The 15,470-nt window shown below is 49.5% G+C and overlaps 1 protein-coding gene across 1 annotated transcript in view; it reads right to left on the bottom strand.

The window, feature by feature from the left end:
• The window catches only part of LOC135200177 (zinc finger protein 271-like), a 72,382-nt gene extending 59,792 nt beyond the window's left edge, over positions 1-12,590 (bottom strand). The window contains exon 1 of the mRNA XM_064228540.1: positions 12,408-12,590. The gene's annotated coding sequence lies outside the window, so the exon portion shown is untranslated. The remainder of the gene's footprint in view (positions 1-12,407) is intronic.
• Positions 12,591-15,470: the final 2,880 nt, after the last annotated feature.

The raw sequence follows: 15,470 nt of genomic DNA, 5'->3' as shown, positions 1-15,470 counted from the left end.
TAATATACGTAGTATATTTGTAGGATTCTGAACAACGATCTCCATCCCAAATTCTTTCCTTCAAGAAAACAAAATAAGGATTGGAGATCGACCACCTTCGATCTCTATCAAAGAGAGTGAAGGAGAAGTCTTCCTCGAAGGAAAGCTTCAATAGTGAACAGAATAACTAAGACGATAGTTCAAGCCAAACTGGATGTTCCCGTCCGTTCTTCTCTATTCCAGGTTGGTCGCCTACGTGAGATAGTCTTCTTTCAGCAGCAGTCTTCTTCCCAATGCTAGAAATTCCAGGAATTCGAGCATAGGCGAGGTTCCTGATTATCGTGTAACAATTATCGGGGATTCTCGTCTCGCTCACTTTGGACCGTGGTCTCGCCTAAGTGTTTGGAGATCGTAAAAAACTCGAACACTCTGAATGCGCTAGAAATTCCGTAGAATTCTAAGCACTCTGCGAAACCCCCACCGAATTCGTCAAACGATATCGGCTGGTGGTCCTCTCGATTTCCCGTAGAAATCGAGAATGGGGCAGGATCTCTCCTCAACGACCGGGACTTAAGTCAGGTAGGACCCGAAGGTCCCCCGGTAGCGCAGTCCCCAACGTGGGATCCTACAGAGAAATCTCTGTAGGATCCCTCCCATTTCCTTCGTAGCCATAAGGAAAGAGGGAATGAAGGAGGAATTGGATACTCGCTCGCCTTCCCAGTGGAACTAGCAGTTGGAGAAGAGTAGGAGCAGCCTCTCAGAGTCTGGGAAAACGTATCGTCAGGAGGAAAAACGTTTTCCCTTTCCCGAGGAGGGTAACGAACTCTCTCTGTAGGTAAGGGTCTGCCGCCACTGTGAACGTCGTCTGGGTGGGGCTGATCGACACCTGACAGGAGAGAGCTGATACCGTCCTCCGACTCATTCCAGTCCTCGTCGAGGTCGAAACCTCTCAGGAGGACCGAAGGAGTATTTAAATACGGTGTCCGAAGACACGTAGAAACGCCGCTGTCGCAGTAGAGGAGGTGGAAGTAGCTTGATCGACCGGCCAGAACTGAGAGAGCCTTCTTGTCCGGAGACGAGAGACTCTGGTTCAAGACAGAATCGGCAAGCTCCGATCGCGGCAGACCCACAGTCGGTTTGGGTTCCCTCTCGGGCCCCAAAACGGACTCGAGCAGAGACGTGGGCTCTGCGGTGGGGAGCGGCAATCCTTCCCCGAGGTCGTTGCGCTGACTAATCAGCGCCATAACCTCGACAAAAAGTTCCTCTGGATCTCGGAAGTCATAGCATCTTGCAGAGTAGGACCGTCAAGAAGCCCTCGAACAAGAGCATTCCGAGAACCTCCCCTTAAGGAGGAGGAAACTGCGATAGACCCCTCTCGGATTCCTCCTGCCACTTGCGCGTACGTCCTGGTCGGTCCGAAGATCGTACCTGGTACTTACGGCGTCGTGACGGGATCGTGCAGGGTATGCCCCTCACGATCACCCCGCTATGCCTCGCTCTTCCTGGTGCAAACCGAGGAAGTTGCAGGCACGGGAGAGGAAGACATGACGCTCCTCTTTCGCTCGCTGGCAGAACCAGCGGGCTTGGAGGGCTGCAGGCGATCGCCACTTTGCAGGCCTAGTCGAGCCGTTTCCCAGGGAAACGGCTGGACCGAGAACAGCGGCCCCGATCTTGTGTGCAGAGGAGCTGCTGCTGGTCCCCCTATCCACCCGGTCCCTGTGGGAGCGGCGGTCAGGAGACCTGCAGAGACCACTGTCGCGGTGAGACCGGTGCGTGTCCTCGCGGCGCATCATACCGCTGGTACCAGCCGAGGCTGGTACCAACGAGGGAACCTTTTCCCAGCCAGCTCGTGGCTGGTCAGTCACGTCTACCAGGGTTACCAGCTGGTCGCTGCGAGAGCGGCCGCTGGTCTGGTGAGAGTCACATGAGTGGCTCTCACCAGCTTCTGCTACGTGCCACGTACTTGGCGCCGAGCGAACTCTGGCGCGCCAAAATGACAATTTGTCGAAAATTGCATTTTTCCTTTTTCCTAACTACAAACCTGAGGTCCTTTAACAATTAGGAAGTAGCTAGCGGCAGCTTGAATGGTCGTCAAGCTTCGAACAAGGGGAGAACGGTAGTTAACTGCTTGTCCGACGCGCGACTGGGAGGTAAACAAATCACTTTTGCTTTTGGCCACATTGCAAAATACGCAGAGTGAGGGTGGCATGAGGAGGGACTATATGTAAAGGACCTCAGGTTTGTATAGTTAGGAAAAAATGCAATTTCGACAAATTGTCATTTGTTCCGATACGTAATACAAACCATCGGTCCTTTAACAATAGAAGACTCACTTCTTGGTGGGAGGAATCTGAGTCTTTTGATGAACAGACTGGTGTTCGTCCATATCCTGGAATGCCTCCCTGGTCGTAAGAGCGAGGGAGGGATCCAAGCCTCTGTCCGATTGATCGGGGTGTGCACCGCAGGATCAATGGTCAGACCTCTGGGCCGAGTACTAAGAGAGAGGCAAGCGTATCTCTTCGTACCAGCAAGCAAGAACTTGTTCCTGTTTGCAAGAGGCAAACATAAAGTATGGGTTGTCTCAAGCTGGCATCCACTTCCTCCCCCCTTGTTGGAGGAAGTGGTGGATATACGCTCCTATCCCTAGTGAAAGGGATAGGATGGGGCTCTGTTGAGTAGCTCACCTGCATCTTGTCCTTAGTCCAGCAGGGTGACGACCGTGTCCCTCTAACCACAGGTAGAGGGGAAGAAAAAGATGGGAAGAGGAGCCAGTCACACTCTCATTCACTCATCCATTCTTACGGTCACACCAGGACTCGATGCTGTTCAGCCTGCGAGGGTCTGGGTTCGCTACACAACGTGTTGAGCAGCCACCACGGGTCCCAAGGAAAAAGATCCAAGGACCTGTGGGCAATATCCCGAAGGTAGAAGGAGATGCATGTGGTCTGGTTGGACCAGACCCCTGCCTTCAGTACCTGCGCCACGGAGAAGTTCTTGCGGACAAGGCAGCATCTCCTTCGCATCGAAGGCGGTGAGTCCATTAGGGAGGGGATTGTGAACGACTCGAACCAATCGTCAGGGACCGAAGGGTTCTGAGTCTTCGCTACGAAGTTCGGTACGAAATCGAGCGCACGGATCCCCATCCCTGGATGCTTGACTTCGCAGGAGAAGTCATGCAGTTCCTCAGAGGAAAAGAAGGAAATAGTCGCATGACCTATCCCTCTTCTCTACTTCGGTGATGTCCAGTACCCATACTGGTCTGTCCGTTTGCCACGAAGTCTCTCGCATCCTCCTCTCCCCATGCAGCGAAGTTCTCGGTAGTGGGATAGGACACCGACAACTCCATGGTGGGTGTCGATGGTATAGGTACTGTGACAAGCTATTAAAACGAAGTAATGATTGCTCTGTAACAACCAGAAACTAAGTCAACAGCATAGTTCGTAACTGACTCGGGCGCTCGACAGCTGCCGACTGACTGCGTTCGGTAGGAGGCAAGTTGTCAAAGCATCGAGTAAGTCACGTGACCTTCGCCTTTTAAGGGTTATGCCGAGAGACCAAACGAATAATAAGTATTTTTGTTTGTCACTAATGCCGGACAGCGAGGTGATGATTCTCTTAAGGCATGTGCCCAACAGGCGAAAGTCAATTGCCTTCTAGAGACCAAGGTCCCTGAAGGTAAAACATCTCATGGTTGTTGAATCTCAGCTAAGAGAAACAATACTATGTACCGTTGAAGACGAAGGTAGATATTGAATGCAACCTATGTCTTCACAGATGAATCGAGAGAAGGATTCTCAAGATTCATAACCTGTGCTTACAAATGACTGAAAACGCTAACCGCTGTTTTATTGCTGTCCGGTGAGAAGTCGTAGTTGCAATGAAGCGGGGCGTTCTTCAGTAATGAAAACACAGGGGAAAAGCCGCCTGAAGAACTGCTTCTCATGGGCTGAACATTTGGAAGTAGAGCTGTCAGGTCGGAGAGTAGGCGATGTCTTCTGACACATCTTGTAATTCGGGTTGAACAATGAACAATTGTACACCTACGAATACGAGATATTTTGAAGACAAACTCAGATGTCTGAAAAATCATTCACATTATCGCAGTGCGATGCAGCGGAAGACTTGTACAGACTTCTGTTACCGTGCGGTAAACAGAAAGATGAAAGAGTCCAAGAGATATCTGTTGAAAATTCTCGCAATGTCGAAGGCGATGGAATCTAGCGTCACAGCAGTAGATGGTCCTTCATTATTGCGAGAATCCCCGTTAATCAGAGACCTAAGTCCATGATTGTTGGGCAGAGATACGGTTCGGTAGTCAATCAAAGCAGGGAGAGAGAGACATACATGACCATGCATCTCGGAGGCCAGCTGATACTGACTGCTATCAGGGCAGTTCAATACGCAGTAGTTGAGTCCTGAGCTCTCGCTGACTCGTCATCCTGAGTTGCCAGGTAATCTATTATTCCACGAAGGAATGCGTTCGGCTAGAACTACCGAGCATAAAAGATATGCTCGAGCAATTATATTTAGGCGAAAACGAATTTCGGTAAATATAAAGTTGAAATGGTGTTGTCGTGACAAAACCGTAAGTATATAAAATTGAAACTGAAAACCCCTGGGAGGTTGCAGGCAACCCCGAGTTGCAGTTCAATTAGAATACTTGTCTTATAAGTCGCAATCCGTAGATTAACTAGGATATGCGCCTACCCCTCGGACATTCAACTGCTTAGTAGAATCATGTCGCGAGGTTAATATACGTAGTATATTTGTAGGATTCTGAACAACGATCTCCATCCTAAATTCTTTCCTTCAAGAAAAACAAAATAAGGATTGGAGATCGACCACCTTCGATCTCTATCAAGAGAGTGAGGAGAAGTCTTCCTCGAAGGAAAGCTTCAATGGTGAACAGAATACTAAGACGATAGTTGAAGCCAAAACTGGATATTCCCGTCCGATCTTCTCTATTCCAGGTTGGTCGCCTACTGTGAGATAGTTCCTTTCAGCAGCAGTCTTCTTCCCAATGCTAGAAAATTCCAGGAATTCGAGCATAGGCGAGGTTCCCGATTATCGTGTAACTATCGGGGATTCTCGTCTCGCTCACTTTGGACCGTGGTCTCGCCCAAGTGTTTGGAGATCGTAAAAAACATCGAAACACTCTGAATGCGCTAGAAATTCCGTAGAATTCTAAGCAGTCTGCGAAACCCCCACCGAATTCGTCAAACGATATCTGGCTGGTGGTCCTCTCGATTCCCGTAGAAATCGAGAATGGGGCAGGATTCCTCCTCAACGACCGGGTCTTACGTCGGGTAGGACCCGAAGGTCCCCCGGTAGCGCAGTCCCCAACGTGGGATCCTACAGAGAAATCTCTGTAGGATCCCTCCCCTTTCCCTCGTAGCCGTAAGGAGAGAGGGAATGGGGGAGAAATTGGATACTCGCTCGCTTTTTTCCCAGTGGAACTAGCAGTTGGAGAAGAGTAGGAGCAGCCATCGCCTTGCGGCGATGGCCTCTCAGAGTCTGGGAAAACGTATCGTCAGGAGAAAACGTTTTCCCGCGGAGGGTTACGAACTCTCACTGTAGGTAAGGGTCTGCCGCCACTGTGAACGTCGTCTGGGTGGGGCTGATCGACACCTGACGGAGAGAGCCGATACCGTCCTCCGACGCATTCCAGTCCTCGTCGAGGTCGAAACCTCTCAGGAGGACCGAAGGAGTATTTAAATACGGTGTCCGAAGACACGTAGAAACAAACGCCGCTGTCGCAGTAGAGGAGGTGGAAGTACCTTGATCGACTGGCCAGAACTGAGAGAGCCTTCTTGTCGAGACGAGAGACTCTTCGAGACAGAATCGGCAAGCTCCGATCGCGGCAGACCCACCGTCGGTTTGGGTTCCCTCTCGGGCCCCACCCCAAAACGACTCGAGCAGAGAACGTTGGGCTCTGCTGGTGGGAGCGGCAATCCTTCCGCAAGGTCATTATGCTGACGAATCAGCTTAATGACTTCTGCAAATTCCTCTGATATTCGGGAGTAACCGCGTCTTGCGGAGTAGGACCGTCCAGTCCCTCCAACAAGAACAGATCCCGAGATACTCCTCCTTCAGAAGGAGGAACAGCGGCAGACCCCTGGACGGTCGCCTCCAGCTACTTGCGCGTATGTCCTGGTCGGTCCTAGAACCGTGCCTGGTCCATACGGCGTCATAGCGGGATCGCGAGCGGCTCACCTCTCGCGATCACTCATAGGTACCTCGCTCCTCCCGGCGTAGCCCGAGGAGGTTGAAGGTACAGGAGAGGCAGACCTGACGCTCCCCCTAGCTCGCTGGCAGGACCAGCGTGCTTGGAGGGCTGCTGCTGATCGTCCAATCCGCTGTGGCGATCGAGCAGCAGGCCTAGCCTTGCCGCTCGCCTCCGGGTGGGGCGAGAGGCTCGGCTGAGAACGTCGACCGCTGATCTCTAGCGTCAGGCGAGCTGTTGCTGGTTACCGTCTCCGCCCAGGTCCCGATGGGAGCGGCGTCAGGTGACCCGTCAGGTGACCTGCTAGGCTCGCTGTCGCGGTGAGACCGGCGAGCGTCCTCTCGGCGCGTCGAGCCGCTGGTACCAGCCGTGGCTGGTACCGACGGCCGCGGGGACCCCTTCCTCGCCTCAACCCGTGGCTGGTCCGGGGCCGTCACGTCAACCCGAGCAGCCAGCTGGTCGCTGCGAGAGCGTCCACTGGCCTGGCGAGAGTCTTGTGCTTGACACGACAATCGCCAGTCTTCTGCTCCGCACTTCGGTCTTGACGGCGAGCGAGCTCGGGTGTCAAGGACTTTTGGCTGGACGGTCTCTCACCGCGGGAGACCGTCCACTCGGTACTTCTCGCTAACGAGAAGCCGAGGCGATCCTGGTTTAGCGGCAGAACCGCTAGAACCAGGCGAGGAAGTGCCAGCCGAAGCTGGTACTGCCTCTGGTCCACCCCGTCTTCTTCTCCGGTGGATAGAAGAAAAGACGGCCCTGTTCCCGAGGGAGCAGGAGGACCAGCAGAAGAGCTCCCCGAATCGCCGGAGCGAGACGGGCCCTTAGAAGGTCCCAAAACCCAGGAGCCTTCTTAGGGGGGAAAACCCGGGTTTACCAGCTGGTCGCTGCAAGAGCGGCCGCTGGCCTGGCAAGAGTCACCTGAGCGTCTCTCACCCGCCTTCTGCTCCGTGCCGCGTCTTGGCGCCGAGCGAACTCTGGCGCCAAAACTTGGCTGCACGGTCTCCCGAGGGAGAACGTACACTCGGGATCTCTCGCGAACGAGAAGACCGAGCCGGAACCTGACGTAGCGGCATCGCCGCTAGCACCAGGCGAGGAAGTACCAGAGCTAACCGATACTCCTCTGGTCCCCGTCTATCTCTTCCTTACGGAAGGGGAGACGGGCCCCGCTCCCGAAGGAGCAGGAGGACCAGCAGAAGGACCCCCCGTCCCACCAGGGTGGGACGGGCCCTTAGAAGTTCCCGAAGGAGACTTCTTAGGGGGGAAGGCAGCCTTCTTCTTCGGCTTATGGGCCTTGGAAGTCGAAGGGGAAGAGGCAAGCAGCAGATGAATGAAGACAAGATGAACAGCTTCCTCTTCTCCTCTCCTCTTCAGCTTACGCAGGACAGTCGTCAGGTCCTCCATCCAGGCCGGAGCCGGGGCTATTGCCGAAGCAACACGGCCCGACTGCACCTGTCCGGAAGGACCTGGACTGGGGAAGACACACCGTGGGCAGGACCATCATGGACAGGCTCAGGAACTAGGAGCGACAGGAACAGCAACCAGCTCAGGAGCGGCAGGAACAGCGGCAGCGGTAAACCCAGAAGGGACAGCCAAGCCAACAGCGGGAATCACATCAGCGGCAGGTACGGCAGGCCCAGCGATCGCCTCGTAGAATCATCGGCAGCCAGCGGAACCTGGGTACTGGCGGCCGGTCCAGGGGCGAGCTGCTGGACAGCGGAAGTCTGGGGCAGGAACACGAAGAAAACAGGCGGCGGCGGCAACTCCCCCTCGGGTACGGCGGCGCCCTAGTAGCGGCAGACGGCGTCACCGACACAGCATGGGGAGTGTAGACCAGGAGGGGGGGGAGCAGCATAAGCGGCCGTGGTAGTAGTGGAGACCGCCCCAGACCTCGCTAGACGCTGCAGCAGCCCGGTGGATGCTAGGCAGCCCTGCAGCCGCGGTGGTCCATACCTGTCAAGGTCGTCTCCCACGGATGTAGCACTGCGGTAACAGATAGATTAGTAAGAGGGGTTCCCTCACGCACGGGGGTTGGGGGGAAGACATGCCCCACCCCGAACGCAAGGAAAGACCCCAAATACAAAATACAACGAAGAAGCTGAGCGGGGGGGCAGGAAGGAAGACGAAGAATCGGATACCAAGGGAGTCGCGGAGAGCTTTCCGACGAATTCCTGGCAGACCTTCGCTTCCCCTACCCCCGCACAGCAGTGAAAAGTAATATGAAAATGAAACAGAATACTGCCCTTGCGATTCACTTCATAGAACTTAAAGGGGGAAGGAAAAGATCAATTCCCGGTTAAGAACGGAAACTTGATCCAAATATATGATGCTATCATAAAAATATATATGAAAATGAAACAGAATACTGCACTTGCAATTTCACTTTCACATAAAATAATCGTAAGGATCAATTCCCGGTAAGAACGAAAATTGATCCAAATTAAATTTCATGCAAATAAATAAATGAAAATGAAAAGAATATTGCAATTGCGAATCCACTTCATTGCATTCTATATACAAAATAAAAGGCTCGTGCTGAGCGCAATCACACTCTCGGTACGACGCACAGGGCAAAAATATAATGAAAAGAGTACTTACATTTTTCAATTACACAACTTTCGCCCAAAATACATGACTCGGGCGCGAGAGCGCCCGCCCTCGGCACCGAGACATAATCAAGGGTTCAATTCATGAACAGAGAGGAAATCGCCGCATCTACGGCGATAGCTCCATGTTGGTTCATAATTAAGTAATGAAAATGAAAACAGTGTACTTACAGTTTCATTTTCAAGTCAAACAAACCATTAGTAGAAAACACATATAAACAAAGCATACGACGATGAAGCGGGCAAGAGACGATGACGAACACGTCCTTCACACCCGGCGCCGAAAGCAAAGTGATTTGTTTACCTCCCAGTCGCGCGGCGCGCGACTGTCGGACAAGCATTAACTACCGTTCTCCCTTGTTCGAAGCTTACGACCGTTTCCAGCTGCCGCTAGCTACTTCCTATTGTTAAAGGACCGATGTTTGTTATTCGTATCGGAACAAATTTGGCTATATGCTCTCCCGCAGGAGATCGTATACTCGGAAGTTCTCGTGAACGAGAGACCGAAGCCGGAACCTGGCGTAGCGGCAGCGCCGCAAACACCAGGCGAGGAAGTACCGGTGGTAGTCGGTACGCCTCTGGTCCCCGTCTTCTTCCTTGCGAAGGGAGACAGGCCCTGTTTCCCGAAAGAGCAGGAGGACCGGCAAAAGAACCATCCCGTCCCACGGGAGTGGAACGAGCCCTTAGAAGTTCCCGAAGGAGCCTTCTTAGGGGTAGGGGGGAAACCCGGGTTACCAGCTGGTCGCTGCAAGAGCGGCCGCTGGCCTGGCGAGAGTCACCTGAGCGGCTCTCACCAGCCTTCTGCTCCGTGCCGTGTCTTGGCGCCGAGCGAACTCTGGCGCCGAAACTTGGCTGCACGGTCTCCCGAGGGAGAACGTACTCGGGTTCTCTCGCGAAAGAGAGACAGAGCCGGAAACCTGGCGTAGCGCATCGCCGCTAGCACCAGGCGAGGAAGTACCAGTGCTAACCGGTACTCCTGGTTTCCCCTGGTCCCCGTCTATCTCTTCTTACGGAAGGGGAGAGGGCGGGCCCCGCTCCCGAAGGAGGCAGGAAAAGACCAGCAGAAGGACCCCCCGTCCCACCAGGGTGGGACGGGCCCTTAGAAGTTCCCGAAGGAGGACTTCTTAGGGGGGAAGGCAGCCTTCTTCTTCTTCGGCTTATGGGCTTAGAAGTCGAAGGGGAAGAGGCAGCAGCAAGACGATGAAGACGAAGATGACACCTTCCTCTTCTCATCAGCATCACGCAGGACAGTTCGTCAGGTCCTCCATCCAGGCGGAGCCGGGGCTATTGCCGAAAGCAACACGGCCCGACTGCACCTGTCCGGAAGGACCTGGGACTGGGAAGAAGACACACCGTGGGCAGGACCAGCATGGACAGGCTCAGCAACCAGTAGCGACAGGAACAGCAACCAGCTCAGGAGCGGCAGGAACAGCGGTAGACCCAGCAGGGACAGCCAAGCCAGCAGCGGGAACCACATCAGCGGCAGGTTACGGCAGGCCCAGCGATCGCCTCGTAGAATCATCGGCAGCCAGCGAGAACCTGGGTACTGGCGGGCCAGTCCAGGGGCGAGCTGCTGGAACAGCGGAAGCTGGGGCAGGCAACACGAAGAAACAGGCGGGGCGGGCACAACCCCCCCTCGGTACGGCGGCGGCCCTAGTAGCGGCAGTCAGCGTCCAACACAGCATGGGGAGTGTAGACCAGGCGGGGGGGAGCAGCATAAGCGGCCGTGGAGGTAGTAGTGGAGACTGCCCCAGACCTCGCTAGACGCTGCAGCAGCCCGTGGATGCTAAGCACGCCCTGCCGCCGCGGTGGTCCATACCTGTCCAAGGTCGTCTCCCGTGGATGTAGCACCTGCGGTAGCACAGATACATTAGTAAGAGGGGTTCCCTCACGCACGGGGGGAAGACATGCCCCACCCCGAACGCAAGGAAGACCCCAAATACAAAATACAACGAGGAAGCTGAGCGGGGGCAGGAAAGAAGACGAAGAATCGGATACCAAGGGAGTCGCGGGAGAGCTTTCCGAAGACTTCCTGGCAGACCTTCGCTTCCCCTACCCCCGCACAGTAGTGAAAAGGAATATGAAAATGAAACAGAAATACTGCCCTTGTGATTCACTTCATAAAACTTAAAGGGGAAAAGATCAATTCCCGGTAAGAGCGGAAAACTTTGATCAATAATAATATATTGCTTATCATTAAATAATAATAAAATTGAAAACATACGGCCTGCAATTTCACTTTCACAGAAAATAATGTAAGGATCAATTCCCGGGTAAGAGCGAAAATTGATCCAAATTAAAATTTATGCAAATAAATGAAAATGAAAAGAATACTGCAATTGCCAATCCACTTTCATTGCATTCTATCATACAAAATAAAAGGCTCGTGCCGAGCGCAATCACGCTCTCGGCAACGAACGCACAGGGCAAAAATATAATGAAAAGAGTACTTACATTTTCAATTACACACTTTCGCCCAAAATACATGACTCGGCGTGAGCGCGCCCGCCCTCGGCACAGAGACATAATTCAAGGGTTCAATTCATGAAAAGAGAGGAAATCGCCGCATCTACGGCGATAGCTCCATGTTGGTTCATAATTAAGTAATGAAAATGAAAACAGTGTACTTACATTTTCATTTTCAAGTCAAACAAACCATTAAAATAGAAAACACAATATAAACAAAGCATACGACGATGAAGCGGGCAGAGAGCGATGACGAACACGTCCTTCACATCCGCGGCCGAAAGCAAAAGTGATTTGTTTACCTCCCACTACCGTTCTCCCCTTGTTCGAAGCTTACGACCGTTCCAGCTGCCGCTAGCTACTTCCTATTGTTAAAGGACCGATGGTTTGTATTACGTATCGGAACAAACCTCGAGTTGTAAGTAAAAATGTTGAACGCGTTTTGGTGAGATTTGCAGTACATTTGAGACCGTTTTCACTACCCTCTGTTTAAATCTTAAAATTTGGCCTTAGGGTAAAAAACCGCATGGTACAGGGGCGGACCATGTATGATCAATGTGTACTTGTTGTTGGTGAGAAACGGAGCTAAAGACCTCTACTCCGGTGTCAGGACGCGTTATAATGTACTTTTCTTGGAGTTGTACACATTGATCGTACATGGTCCACCTCTGTACCATGCGGTTTTTTACCCTAATTTCTAACTTTGGAGAAAATACTTACTTCGAAAGGAAAGTAGGAGTCTTTAGCTCAGTTTCTCACCAACAACAAGTCGCGACCGATGCCCATCTCCAATGTCAGGACGCGTTATAATGTACTTTTTTGGGGACTGTCCAAGCTGATCGAACATGGTCCACTCTGGACCCTACGGTTTTTTACCCTATCACCACCAACAACTCATGACTGATAACCATCTCCGTTGTTGTTGTTGAAAGAGTAAGCCAGCCTTGTGCTGGCACGGGCTCTTCATCAGTCATGAATTGTTGGTCCGGTGTCAGGACGTGTTAAAGTACTTTTTCGGAGGGTGGCCAAAACCGCGGTAGTCAGTGCGTTGGTCAGTCCACTCGGTTGTTTACCTTAGTAGCCTAAGTATAGTAATAGGTAGGTATAGCCTACCTACCTACAAGAGGTTAACTTACCTATAAATTCCTTTTTAATTTCTGTTCCACGGCATAATATACAATTGTTTTAATTCTCAGGAAGTAAAAAGCAATTATACAAGTTTAAAATGCGTAAATACGACGTATTTTCTGCGCATTTGTGATTAAATGAGGCGAAAGTAAGAACGGAAGAGCTGTCGTTGCCGTTGGTCAAAAGGTAAACAAACAGACGTGAGGATGAACGAACACCTTTTGGTAGTGTATCTTCATTTCATAGGTTTTGATCTTAGATAAGTTAAATTTTAAACTCTTATTTATATTTAAATCATAGTTATAATATTAAAATTAATTATAAATAGTAGTCAAGTATATTGTATTATAAGAAAGGAACAGTGGTAGTAGTAGTAGGGTATGGAGGCTTTTGCTTTGAAATGGCTCCGTTGCTCGTTTAATTCCTCCTTTGCATTTAAGTGTTTTGTCTCTGTAATGCCACGATTCTTTTATATTTTCAGTTCCCCATTTCAGAGGATCTGTAAATAAAAGTATATTAGCTATCAACTCCTTTTTATTTTCCTGATAGCTGCCACACAAAATTACATCTATTGGCAGTAAGAAATGTTCTAAATTTTAATTTTTTCCCTCGCAACACAACTACTATATCTTCCCCCTCTTTACCATGGTCCAGTGCTATCATTTTTTTCTACATTGTTGAGGCATAGACATACTATGTCATTGTGTAAATCTTTGCTACTGCACTTAATACCTATGAATGTAGTCTATTATTTCATGACCTCTATGGGCTTTTTTTCTGTTAACAGAGTCAAATGCTTTATGAAAGTCTATTGATGCAACAAATAACAGGTCTTTTCTTTTGTGTTCTTCTTGTATGCAATTATCAAAGATATACAAATGATCAATTTCTCTTTTTTTTTAGCGAAACCTGATTGCAAATCATGCGTTCTAATAGCTATGCCTTTCTATTTTGTTTTTCAGGATCCCCATGAAAATTTTAAATGACACATTAGTTAATGCAGCTGGCCTAAGATCTTTGACTGTGGGGTGTAAGTGTTAAACCAACGGTAGTGTGTTTTCCTACCTTTTAATATGTTGTTTAAACATTCTGCCAATTCTCTGTAATCGTTGTTTGAGATACAGTTGTAGCAAGTGTAGGCGAGATTTGCCTTTACAACGGTTCCATTTATTTGTTTTCTCCCTCTGTCGGGATTTCCTCAGACTTTTATTATTTTTGTTGATGCGTGCCCTGATATTATGGGCCGATGACAAGGCCTTGAGGAGGCGCACTCTCTAATATTATCTGGGTGGGATTCAATAAAATTTGGTCAACAAAATAGTTTTATTACAAAAAATAAACATTTAAACACGTTAACAATACACTGAACATGAATGAAAGAGCATCACGGGCGGCTAAGCCAATGTGCATTAAGAACCAACACTGAAATTGACGTTACTAGCGAATTTCCACTGCACACGCAGTTTCTTACTACTCTCATTAATTCAATTCAAGGAACCTGAAAGCTCTCATGGTTTGTTACGTGGTAGCCCTTAGGGTCTTTGATATGATGTGCTTGAAAAGCACTAAGTCCACGACTGGACGAAAAAACACAATAAATCGAGACCCATTTACTCTAAATCACAAATAAATTACATTCTTACACTTGCAGCTTTCGTTTGCTGCGCAAATCAAGTCCCTCATCGCAGAGATGACACATCTATATATGGATAAAGATAACTTACAGTTACGACGGAATTCGACCTGGCATGGCGATGGCTGGGAGCCGGTGAAACGAGAGACACACTAAAACATCACGTACTTACGACGTTCAGGACTAGGGCAGGAATGAGGCGTCGCTTCGCCCTACTTCAAAGGAAACTTACGCTTTCCCGCGTAAACTACAGAATCCTTGTAATTCAGGCGGGAATCATCGCTTATTTAGGCATTACGGAGATCAATGAATCTACTTTACTTGTGAATGGGAAGAATGACAGTTAAGTTATCATCTGGGATCAATGAATTGACTCAAAGTTCTGGCTGAAGGCCATAATCTGCAAATTCTTGAATGGCTACGGAGTCCTTGGCTCCAAATCTCTACATAGACAATTTACCTCGTACTAGGGAATAGCAAATCATATTCATTAATGAAAATTCATAGTCTTCATTACTATAAGACGCGCTCCTTACCCGCCAGGCATTTAAGAATTACATCTTAACTCTGTCGCGTATTGGACAGCTTTCTGCTCAATGAATTGCCCGCGAGATCCCTCAGTCTTGCCCCAATTTAACGAAACACTTGTGAAGTTAAATGGCGGGGATTTCGAATGATCAGTTCGAAATTCCCGACACCCTCCATTGTGTGTTTGTTTAAGGGTTTTGTTTTTGTAATACCATAAATCGTTTATAAATCTTCCCTATATTCACTTTCTTCTTTCGACAGTTCTCCAACTAAAAGTATATTGGCCATAAATTCTTTTTTATTTTCTTGATGTGGCTGCTATACAAATATATGTTTATTTCTAATGTCACTACACCACTATATGCACAAACATCTTGTAAGCATTTTCTTTTTCAACCTATTCCTATGGTTTAAAGGGCTATTTACATGGTTAAACGCCTTGTCCAAGCTGTTTGTCAATAGGTTTGAAGAGGTGTCTCACGGTCAAACCAAATTTACATCCAACCTCAGCCTCAGTGCCATCGTGCAGTTGCGAAGCAAAAATGGCTCTGGATGCAGACAATGTTATCGCTATTGGTTTAGCAGTGGCACTAAGGAAAAAGAAAAAATATCTAAGAGGACAAAGACTGGTTGCTAAAAAGAGAACAAATTTCTCATGCAAACTTACTTGTTGAGATTATAGCCACAGGACTGGCGTAATTATACGAGAATGGACGATGCAGCATATTTAGATCTGCTGAGGCATATTCCTTATACTATGTAGCCTGCTTTCCTGATAACATTGTGCTGTGAGCAGCTAGGTTCCTTTAGTGTCTCCCGGAGAGAGATAAATCTTTGTTTCTAGATATCTTAGTATTGGCAAACTCTTTACATTTAGCTCAACATAAAACTGTATGTTCTTTGTAATTAA

The sequence above is a fragment of the Macrobrachium nipponense genome, chromosome 26, assembly GCF_015104395.2.
Source record: "Macrobrachium nipponense isolate FS-2020 chromosome 26, ASM1510439v2, whole genome shotgun sequence".
In the NCBI taxonomy this organism is placed as follows: Eukaryota; Metazoa; Arthropoda; class Malacostraca; order Decapoda; family Palaemonidae; genus Macrobrachium; species Macrobrachium nipponense.
Note: the sequence above shows the minus strand (reverse complement) of the source record. Positions and strands in the feature narration are given on the sequence as shown.